The sequence below is a fragment of the Hemitrygon akajei genome, chromosome 2 (genome assembly GCF_048418815.1).
Source record: "Hemitrygon akajei chromosome 2, sHemAka1.3, whole genome shotgun sequence".
Taxonomy (NCBI): domain Eukaryota; kingdom Metazoa; phylum Chordata; class Chondrichthyes; order Myliobatiformes; family Dasyatidae; genus Hemitrygon; species Hemitrygon akajei.
In genome coordinates, this window is record NC_133125.1 from 62,115,201 (window position 1) to 62,126,718 (window position 11,518).

Sequence of the window (11,518 nt, forward strand, 5' to 3'; positions counted from 1 at the left end):
GCTCATAAAGGTGCCTCTAATTTCTGCCAGTCAAAGCGAGCACAAAAGGCATTGAGCTCATTGCGGAGTGAAACCTTGATGAGATTTATGTTGCTTGGTTTTTCTTTGTTGGAGGTGATGGCATTCAAGCCCTGCTGTAACTGTTAAGCATCCTTCTGTTACTCTGTTGGTCTGGAATTGCCAGTTTGTATTTCAGATGGCTTTGTGGAGTCATACCTGCAGCTCGTGTGATTTCATTGGTCACCATTCCTGGACGACACCAATCTATTGTGAATATTGTGAATATCTTGGTACTTGGCTTTTTATTCTCTACATATATCCAGGTAGGACGAGGACAACCAGATGCTCAGATTTCCCAGAATGTGGTCAAGGGTTAGGACAGTAGACATTTTTGGTAGTAGTGTAGAAGTGGTCAAGTGCATTGGGTCCTCTGGTGCTGCAGGTGATGTGCTGAGGTAGTTGGGCAGAGATTTCTTCAAGCCAGCCAGATTGAAATCCCTTGCAAGTCATTACAATAACTAGAACAATATGCATAGATAAAACCATTTTTTACCTACAGAGTGCTGAAGATATTCATTTATTTAAAAACTGGGGCAAAACCAAACTTATTCATGTGATAGATAAGCAACATTTTACAGAACTGGTGTGAAACCAAACATATTTATGTTCTCTACCTCTGGCATTAATACAGAATGTGGACATTTCCCATGTGTTCTCTGGTATCAGCAGGTGGAATCTGACAACCTGTTGTGTGCAGACCTGTTGTGCGCAGACCTGTTGTGCTGTGATTGTTTGCATTGAATAAAAGTGCTTTTGTGGTTATATCTGCATTTTCATTTCAAAGCTAGCAAGCATTACAAAATTCCTTTGATTTAGTTAAGCTGCCACAAGGTTATTTCATATGATTAATATACAATTCTGGGTCTTCCCAAACCAGAAACCCTGGATCAATAGTTCCATGTGAGCAGCACTTACAGCGCGACATGGAGCTTACATTGCCAGTGATCATCTGGAGCTCAAGAAAAGCAGCTATGATCTGTGCAAAGTTGTGTAAAAAAAGTACCTGAGGGATCACTGGGGACCCAAGCATCCCAAACACAATCTATTCCAGCTGCTAGCAGCAACAACAACAAAAGCATCTGCTAATTGCACATTTGCCTGCTTCTGGAATCTCACATTTCTTTTTCTGGACAGTTTTCTCAATAATATCATCAATTTACAAAACACAAAATGAGATCATATCGGTTTTATCCCCAGATTCAAACAAACAAATAACAATAGGATTTCTTTCCTCAGGAAGTTTAACAAATGCCAGTTCTGAGTAGGCACTTTTATCAGGGAAAAAGACCCAAGTGTTTGTCCAGGTAAGACAGCCACCAGAATAAGTACAAAGGTAAATTCCTAAATTGTTCTGTTGGTTGCACTTTGTTATGTGTGAGAACAATATAATGTCAAAATTTGAAGCATCACCTCCCTTTTGAGTGTGGTACGTTACAAGGTCAGGATAGTTTTGGACATGTGAAATGTCTGAGGCAGGAAAACTGATGATACTGCCATGGCAACCTCCTGAATATTCAACCAGCTGTTTCACCAGTTTCCCTTCTGTGAAGGTTTTTCCACCATCACTACTGAAGGCTTCCACCCGATAATTATTCTTACAACGATTATTGTTCCAAGCATTGCAATATATTAAAGCCTGCCCACTGGATCCATTGCCTTGATCCAATGACACAACCTGACATTCCCCACACTCCTCCCCAGATATAAATTCGCCAATTTCCCAGCACTTCCCACCATCATCACTGTAGAAAGTGAAAGCCCGTATCCTGATTTCATTGGACTCTATCATGAACATTGGCAGGGATAACAAGACGTCCACTGTTTAGCTGAATACCGTGGCCTGGACCCAGAACAAATGTTGCTCACATTTTATTGATGGTGTCTCCTATACAAGGCTCTGCTTTGGGACCATTGCAGTTGTCTGTTGCACACATATTATTGATGGTGTCACCTATGCAAGGCTCTGTTAGATTTATAGGTTTACCCCAATTCTGTACATTGTCAACACTAGTAACATAACAAAGATGTACAGCGTTTTTTCTACTGTCGATTTGATCTTGCTCTGACTTGGATTGATCGACTGCAATGAAGAAGAGAAAGACTGTGTTCTTTCCTTTCTCATAGATGGGACAAGGATCCCCCTTTATATGAACTGACTTTAGAATGACTGCAGTTTTTGTTTGTAGCACTTCCTACAATCCACTGCAGACGTTAATCACTTGACAAAAAGACAGCTCTGACTTCAGAAAGGAATTTACCTTTTTACAATTTATAACCACCATGATCAATCTGCAGTGATAGTTTAACTTCAATCTTTTGCATTGACATTCCCCATTCCAGCTGTTTAGATCTGCATGATCTGTCTGCTCTTAAGAGCAAATTAATTACTTTATATTCTTTATTTTAACCCATCCCCAAGTTTCAAACGTCCTGAACCTAAGTCATGTTTTATCCTTTTCCTGCATTTCGTTCAGTGCCTGGGAACTTTCTCAGCGTCCCAGGACAAACAAGCATCAAAGTCTAAACATGCACCCAGTTATCATCGTACTCCAGTTTCCGGCTCTGTGTCCAAGCACCAGCTTTCTCACATTCCTTCAGTCCTGATAACCAAACCAACATTCGCTGCACCTTCCTTAATTGCTCTGGAGAGGATGACAGAGGTTGAAGATATCTCATAATATTGTTATAATGTTTAGCTTTAATAAGCTTTCAGATATTTTTGGAAGTAGTACTAAGGAGTAGGAGTATGGCATTCAGTTTCTCAGTTGACACGACCAGTTACTGAGGTTAAATAGACAGCATGTACTACAGCCACTGTAGAGATGGTAAACCCAGTACCAAAAGGTGTCTCCTCTGAAATAAAATCAGGTTTCATAAATGTTATTGGATCTTCTCCCATCCAAAGAATTGGAGAATTTCCCATCACACATCGGACCTGCCTTCTAGACAGGGGCAAGGCTTTGGGGAAATACAAAGCAAATGACCTACGACAAAGAACCCGGACTCTGACCTGCCCTTGTAACAGTAATGTGTGTGTCTGGTCAGTTCTCTTTGTAAACTCAAGAATACCATGAGATTTGTCACACATAGAACATAGAACAGTACAGGCCCTTTTAACCTACTGAAAAATCAATTTAATTTCTACATTTTTCTGTCATCCATGTGCCTATTTAAGTGTCTCTTAAATGTTCCTAATGTATCTGCCTCTATCACCACTCATTGCAGTGCATTCCACACACCCAGCCCTCAGTGTAAAAAATCTATATCTGACATCCCTCCCAATTAAAAACTCATAAGGTGACCATTGAACAAAACTGGGAATAACTGGAGATGGAGCATCTTTTGGGATGGAGCAAATTGTGAATAAAACGGAAAGTCTGTAGCAGATGGAAGACTGAAGACATTAACTGACAAAAGGGGTGAAATGCAAGATGAAAGGAAGCACCATTAAGGAAACTGTGGTTATTCCACATTTATCTGCAAATTTAGGGATCTTTCCTGGAAGTGCATCTTCTACAGATGACTTGCTCATTAAATAACAACATCTTCCACCTGAAACTACTTCTTTTTCCATAGATTAATTAATATCAAACCTTAAAATGTACTAGTTAATTCAGAATAGTAATTTTAGATGCTTGTTTTCCCATCCATCCCTCGCTCCATATGGTCATAAGTGGAGATATGAATTGATGTTCTCACTATAGTTAAATTCATTCACAACAATGCAGAAAAGGAAACATCTTATCCCAGCATGCAGCAAGAGCTGGATAAAAGCTAGGTGTAGGCTAATAAATACCAAGTAAAGTTTATGCCACTTGAGTAACAATGATGGGTAAAGATCACTACCAAGAGAGAACATAAGATATAGGAGCAGGAGTAGGCCATCCGGCCCATCGAGCCTGCCCCGCCATTAAATAAAATAATGGGAAACACTTCATTCAGACCAGCCACTCAAATACTGTTGCTGATCTGACTGATACTATGCCAACTCACCTCTTGATTCCCTAAATCACAGGTCAAGAAAGTGATTACGTACTCTTACTATAGTTTGAACAGCATTAGAACATTATTCAGTGCAAAGCTGCTTCCCTAACTCTCTGTACTCCAGCCTATATCATTTCCCTGTTTTGTCAGCAACTCCCAAACCCAACATCAACTAAAATTACAAAGGTTGCAGCTGAAGAAAATGCCACCAATTCTTCCCCCCCCCCACCCACCCCAGGTCCTAGACCACCAGAGGTGGGAATATATTGACATTCCTTCATTAGTGGCTAATTTCTGGAAACTTCTGTGGAGAACCTTCACCAAAGAGGTTGCTATACCTCATGAAAATAATTCCCAGTGTGTTCCAATGAGTAATTATGGAGAGAAACAAAAGGAAGACCTTGCCAGTTACACCCACATTCAAACAGTGAAGACACACTAAGTGGGAGTTAATGCTAACTGGGAAAAGCTGAGATTTTTTTCTTAGTATTGTAGTGCCAGCAGCTTCCAAGTCCAAAGCTGAGAGGAAGGAAGCTGCCTTCTGCAAGTGGACAAAAGACTTCAATTCAGACCAGCCACTCAAAAAGAATTCAATTGTAGAAGGTTTATCACTCCCAAAATAAGGAAAAGTACATTCCTCTGCATATCCTCTGCAGTGAGGACAATTCACAAGCTATGTTTAAGATTGACATGTGGTACATATCAAAACTTTACAAAGAAAGTAATTTTGAGTGAGTTGTAGAGTAATTCACACAGTCACTGTAACCGAATCAACGTACACAAGATGCTGGATGAAACCATACTGGTGTCAACAGGTGGCTCAGTTTGGTTGTATTTTTAAGTATAATCACATTTGCTTCATCAGCATTTGCTTACTTGCTCGGATTTCTACTTCTAGTTTACCTGGAAATCTTTTGAAGATTTATTATATTTTCCACGTTGTCAGTACTACAGGTTGGCACTTTCACCTTTGGAGCCGCGTCTGCTCTCCGCAAAGGCCAGAAATATGCTTGAGCCTGGAATGTGGAGCAGTGCGGGAATTTGAAATTCACCCTGTTTCTTGAACAGATTGTTTTGGTGCAAAGAATCTGAAGAAGCCATCTTGGTAGAAAGGTAGAACATTTTGTAGTTATATAAAAGATACCAACTTCTCTGCTGAAGGAGGAAGTTACTCAACATTACTTCCGAATCTTGGTTTTAAACTGTACACATTGAATAAGTGAGGAGCCCAGGCATTTGGCCTCTCTAGATCATAGCAGCGCTATTAACAGCAATTCAGCTTGTCCCTGGCCCTGCCCTCCTCCACACACTAAGGAATTCTTCCCTTTCAGTTATTGAATAGTTTGAATTTTCCTTGTCTTTTTCCATGACCAAAGTGACCTATGTCTAATCTGACCAGAGGATATGAGCTTTTAATCTTTTCTCTGAAAGAGCCAATTGTAATGAAGAGTATTGATTTAATGTCAAACCAATAAATAACTTCTATTGGATCAACACTGAGTTTTTTGTTTAATGATTAGCAGTCATCGTATTAGTTTGTGCATTCATATTTCTAAATAAGAGGCTGTGGGTTGAAGGTTCACACCTCTGAGGGAATGCTACAGTGTTGGAGGTGCTCTCTCCTTGCTTGCTGATGTGCTGAATATTAATGTCTTAGGAGATGACAATAAAGATGATGTAGAATCTTCCACATTCTTAATAATAATGACCGAGACTCTGGTCATCTTCAAATGACTCACCCTCTTCAATGTCACCCTCGGCAGAACTGCAAGGGGCTTATCAAGGAGGTCTGGGAAAAGCAAGGGCAGCTGTATGCGTAACGAAAAACAAATTAGTAGCAGCATCAGACCAGTTGGCCTATTTTGTGTTGTCAGAGGGTATCTATACTGATGTTAGGACAACCTTCTCCTCTCAGAAATTCGCCTGCTGAATCTCCTTTGGAATACTTGTATTGCTACTAAATGCTTTTTAAGTAAGGTGACTAAAACTGTTTGCATGCATGGCCTCATCCTGTACATCTATGAAAAATAAACAACCTGCTTTTTGAACCACAATCCCTTTACGACATCGGCCAAAATATAATTTGCCTTCTGAGCTACCTTTTGGACTTTCCTGTTAGCTTTTACTTTACTTTATTGTTACCAAACAATTGATACTAGAACGTACAATCATCACAGTGATATTTGATTCTGCGCTTCGTGCTCCCTGGAGTACGAATCGAAGTAAATATAATAAAAATTTAAATTATAAATCATAATTAGAAAATAGAAAAGGGAAAGTAAGGTAGTGCAAGTCAGGTCCAGATATTTGGAAGGTACGGGTCAGGATCCATTCAGCAGTCTTATCACAGTTGGAAAGAAGCTGTTCCCAAATCTGGCAGTATGAATCTTCAAGCTCCTGAACCTTCTCCCGGAGGGAAGAGGGACAAAAAGTGTGTTGGCTGGGTGGGTCGTGTCCTTGATTATCCTGGCAGCACTGCTCCAACAGCGTGCGGTGTAAAGTGAGTCCAAGGATGGAAGATTGGTTTGTGTGATGTGCTGGGCTATGTTCACGATCTTCTGCAGCTTCTTCTGGTCTTGGACAGGACAACTTCCATACCAGGTTCTGATGCACCCTAGAAGAATGCTTTCTACGGTGCATCTATAAAAATTAGTAAGGGTTTTAGGGGACAGGCCAAATTTCTTCAGCTTTCTCAGGAAGTAAAGGCACTGGTGGGCCTTCTTGGCAGTGGACTCTGCTTGGTTAGACCGTCAGGTCATTTGTGATATTAACACCGAGAAATTTGAAGCTTTTGACCTGTTCCATCTGTGCACCACCAATGTAGATGGGGCGTGCGGTTTGCTACTCTTTCTGAAGTCAACAACCAATTCCTTTGTCTTGCTGGCTTTGAGGGATAGGTTATTGTCTTCGCACCATGCCACCAGATTCTTAATTTCCTCTCTGTACTCCGACTCATCATTACCCAAGATACGGCCTACAATGGTGGTGTCATCAGCAAACTTATATATTGAGTTTGATGGAAACTTGGCTACACAATCATGGGTGTACAGTGAGTACAGCAGGGGGCTGAGTACACAGCCTTGTGGGGCACCGGTGCTCAGAGTGATTGTAGAGGACAGCTTGTCCCCTATTTTTACAGCCTGGGTCCTGTCTGTGAGGAAGTTGAAGATCCAGCTGCAGATCTGAGTGCTAAGACCCAGGTTCCGGAGCTTAGGAATCAGTTTATTTGGAATGATGGTATTAAAGGCAGAGCTGTAGTCAATGAAAAGGAGCCTTACATATGCATCTTTATTCTCCAGGTGTTCTAAGGAGGAATGTAGTGCCAGAGAGATGGCATCTGCCGTTGACCTGTTCCTGCGGTAGGCGAATTGCAAAGCGTCGAGGTTGACTGGTAGGCTATGGTTGATGTGTGCCATAACCAATCGTTCAAAGCACTTCATAGCAATTGATGTTAGAGCCACAGGTCGATAGTAATTCAGGCATGCCACCTTGCTTTTCTTCGGCACCGGGATTATCGTTGCCTTCTTAAAACACGTGGGGATCTTAGACTGTAGCAGGGAGCAGCTGAAGATGTCGGCAAACACTCCAGCTAGTTGGCTTGCACAGGCCCAGAGAACCCGTCCCGGGACACCATCTGGGCCCATCACCTTCCTTGGGTTTATCTTCAGGAAGGCTGTTCTAACGTCTTCCTCGGTGACGATGAATCTTGATGCCACCAGGTCCGGTTCATCCGGAGGGGGCGGGACGCTCCGCTTCTCTTCGAATCTTGCGTAGAATACGTTAAGTTCATCAGGAAGAGAAGTGCTAAAGTTATTGATATTCCCAGCCTTTTCTTTGCGCCCAGTGATCTCATTTAGACCCTGCCATAGTCTACTGGCATCCCTCTGGTTAGCCTGGGCTTCCAACTTGACTCGATATTGCCTCATGGCGCCCTTAATGACTTTCCAGAGTTCACGCCTGGATTCCGTGTGATTAATGTACTGAAACACCCAGGCTCTCAACTTCACTCATCTGAAATTCCTCTGCATTTCAATAATAATCAACCGTTTGATTGTTCGCACTTCCCACATTTATCCACGCCACCTCTTTTCTCCCAGCCACTCAATCTACCCTTTTGCAGATCCACAAATTCCTCTTCACCAAATGGCGTCTCCACTTATTTCCAGGTCATTGGCAAGCTTGGAACTTCACATTCTGTTCCATCCTCCAGGTCATTAATCTAAATACTGTAGTAATCAACTGAGGGTAAAGAAGCGATCCCAGGGGTACTCAATTGGCTCGGTCCTTCCAGCCTGTGCTATCCACACTAACACACTTCCTCCAGTAACTTGGGGCTTACCTACTGTATATATAACTTTATATAAACCAGTAAGACCTTGGCATCGCATCAGATACACAACATTCACCAAAAATCCCGATGCCTCTTGTCCAGTCTGCCAGTTCCTCTTCAGTGCTTCTCCCATTCACAGGCACCCTTCCTTCCGAACCAACGAAAGTGAAGGATCACTGGCAGTTGAAAAAATTGGTTGGGATTTGTGCAGAAAGTAGAGTTAGGAAGAGGGAAAGTGACAGGAAGTGCCCAGGATATTGGGATGGGAGAACAGACTGGTGCCGCTTTGTGCTCTGAGAGACGAGGGTCACTAAGGCTGAGCCGGAGAACCGCTGGTCGCGGACACCTCAGAAGCGGCGGGGCGTCCACTGACAGAGACGAGGATGGGACAAGGTATTTGACTCCTCGGTTCACCGGCCAGCTCCGGATTCGCTCTCACTGTCTCCGGAGGGAACAGGAGGAGTTGCACGATTCACCCCATCTCTGACCGTCAGACACTTACCCCGGGTCGGTAACTGTCTCTGGGTCAAAAACGCTGCCGCCCGTCTTAGCCACTGAAAAATACAGTCACCACCAGAGCAAGTACCAGTGCAAATTCCCTCTCATTAGTGAGACCACCGAACCACCCCCCCCCCCCACCCCCACCGTCACCGCCCCGGATCCAATTTCTCCGACTGCTTCTGCCAACAGCACTCCTCTGCGAGACTGAATTGTTTGCTAGAAATTCACTGAACTGGGAATTCCGAGAAGATCCATTTGCAAGAAATAGATGCTGCTGTTTAGCTGTTTGCAAAGATTCATTTCCTCCTTTGGTGCGCCGCCCTCATCGCGAATAATTCACGTTACAACACGCACATAAAACTCTGGAGAACCCAGCAGGTCAGGCAGCATCCACAGAAGGAAAACAAATATTCAAAGTTTCAGGCCGAAACCCTTCATCAGGACCGAAAAGGAAGAGTAGACTTTTGAAAAAGAACAAAGTGAGGTGATTTATGTTTCAGAAAAAACATAACACATTTTACTGAACACTCAAGCGCTAAGACCCTTTACGTAATTACTGCATAATGTCAGACCAGCCACATAAACTGAACCCCAAAACTCAGTGTCAGTGGTGTGAATTACATACGTTTCCACCAGATATGTTACGCTACATGGGCCAACCACAGAATTCAGTAAAACCGGCATTCTGAGCCTGTCCAGAGCTCAGACCAGGCCCCCTGTTCGCCTTGGAAATGGCATTCACGATACATTGGAGGACCTTCTCACAGTGTGCTGTGATGGAGATGTCATCCGCATACTGATGCTCCATGATAGTGGTCATAGTGACCTTGTTCTTGGCCTTGAACTGGACGACTAATTCTGCCACCTAACAGCTCCTTCCATCCTCGTTTGGATAAAACTTTCAACAGGAATATCCAGAGGGTATTGGGGAATACTGGGGTCTGTTTAAATCTTCAAAAACATCTTTGGGTACAAGTCCAGAATACATCAGGATTGGTCTGATAATAATGACATGGAGATTGGTTTATTCTGTCTCCAAGAAAAGGAAAGCCTTTTGTGCCTGGCAGAATGACATTGGCAGCAAGGCCAAAAGAAAGGCTTACTCCCGAGCTGAGGCAAACGTCCAACTCAGTGAAAGAGCTAAAGAACTCTTCATGGACTGGAAATCCAGAGCCTGGCAGATTCTGGTAATATGAGAGGCTTCTTCAGTGCCACCAAATCAGACTGCCGTCCAAGTTACTGCAGATTAAATCCCCTGCGGAAAGGACGGGAAGAAATTGCTAAAGGATTGGCAGGATATCAACAATCGATGGAGAGGGCACTTTCAGGAACTGTGGCTGCACTGCTGAACCAAGGGTTACTAACCAAGTCCACCAGAGACCTGTGGAGAAGATACGGGGGAACCTCCCAGTGTGAAAGAGGACCGTAATGCTAATGGGAGACTGAAGTGCAACAACGCCACTGGTTCTGACAGGATCCCAGCAGAGATCCCTAACGAAGGTGAACTGCCACTCCTGCATCTTGCCCCTGATGGTCTGAGCAAAAGGAGCAACTGCCCTCAGACGTCAGGGATGCTCTAATAGTGACCATACTCAAGAAGGGAGATGAGGCAGCTCATGGCAATTACAGAGGTATCTCCCTGCTGCAACAACAGGCTAAGTGCTTGTACGTATCCTTGTCAACCGGCTTCTTCCTCTGTCTGAAAAAGTACTCCCTGAATCACAGTGTTGTTTCTGCCCAGCTAGAGGTACCACAGATTTCACAACACGCCAATTCCAGGAAATAAGCTGTGAACAAAGACAACCCTTGTACTTGGCTTTCATACACATGACAAAGGCATTTGATACAGTATACCACCAAGCACTCTGGTGTATACGATCAAAACATGGCTGTCCTGAAAAGTACTGCTGAATACTGAGGCATGTTAGCCACAGGGCTCAGCATAGTGGAGCTGAATCTGAACGCATCATTGCAGCACAGGAGTTAAACAGGGCTGCATCATTGCACCCACACTATTAGCCATCTTTATTGCTGTCATCCTTCACCTCATTGGCCAAGACCTGCACAGAAAATCCCAATCATTTATAGAATGGACAATAGACAGAGTTGTACAGCATAGAAACAGGTCCTTTGACCCACTGCTTCTATACCAACCTTTATGCATATCTACACTAAACTCACTTGGCTGTGTTAATTCCATACCCTGCTATATCCTGCTTATCCAATTACCTTTCAAGGTCCTTTTAAATGTTGTTACCACTCCTGCCTCCATTACCCCCTCTGGCAGCTCATTGCAGCTACTCTTTGTGTGAAAAATTTACCCTTCAGTTCCTCCCCTCCTGCTCACCTTCAACCTGTGCCCTGTTGTGTTTGATACCCCTACCATGGGGAACAGACATTGACTACCTACGTTATCTAAGCCTCTCAAAATTAAAAAAGCTTTTTCTTTGAAGTTTCATGCTCCTGCTGTGTTATGATCGAGACTCTCACCACATAGACCATGTTCGTTATTTATTCTATTAAAATGGAGAATTTCACATTTCCTTTCCATTTGACACCATATCTAGAAACATAGAAAACCTAAAGCACAATACAGGCTCTTTGGCCCACAAAGTTGTGCCAAATATGTCCCTACATTAGAAA

At 43.1% G+C, this 11,518-nt stretch overlaps 1 pseudogene; it reads right to left on the reverse strand.

Moving 5' to 3' along the window:
• Window positions 1-1,216: 1,216 nt before the first annotated feature.
• LOC140720718 (sialidase-3-like) lies at window positions 1,217-5,145 on the reverse strand (annotated as a pseudogene).
• Window positions 5,146-11,518: the final 6,373 nt, after the last annotated feature.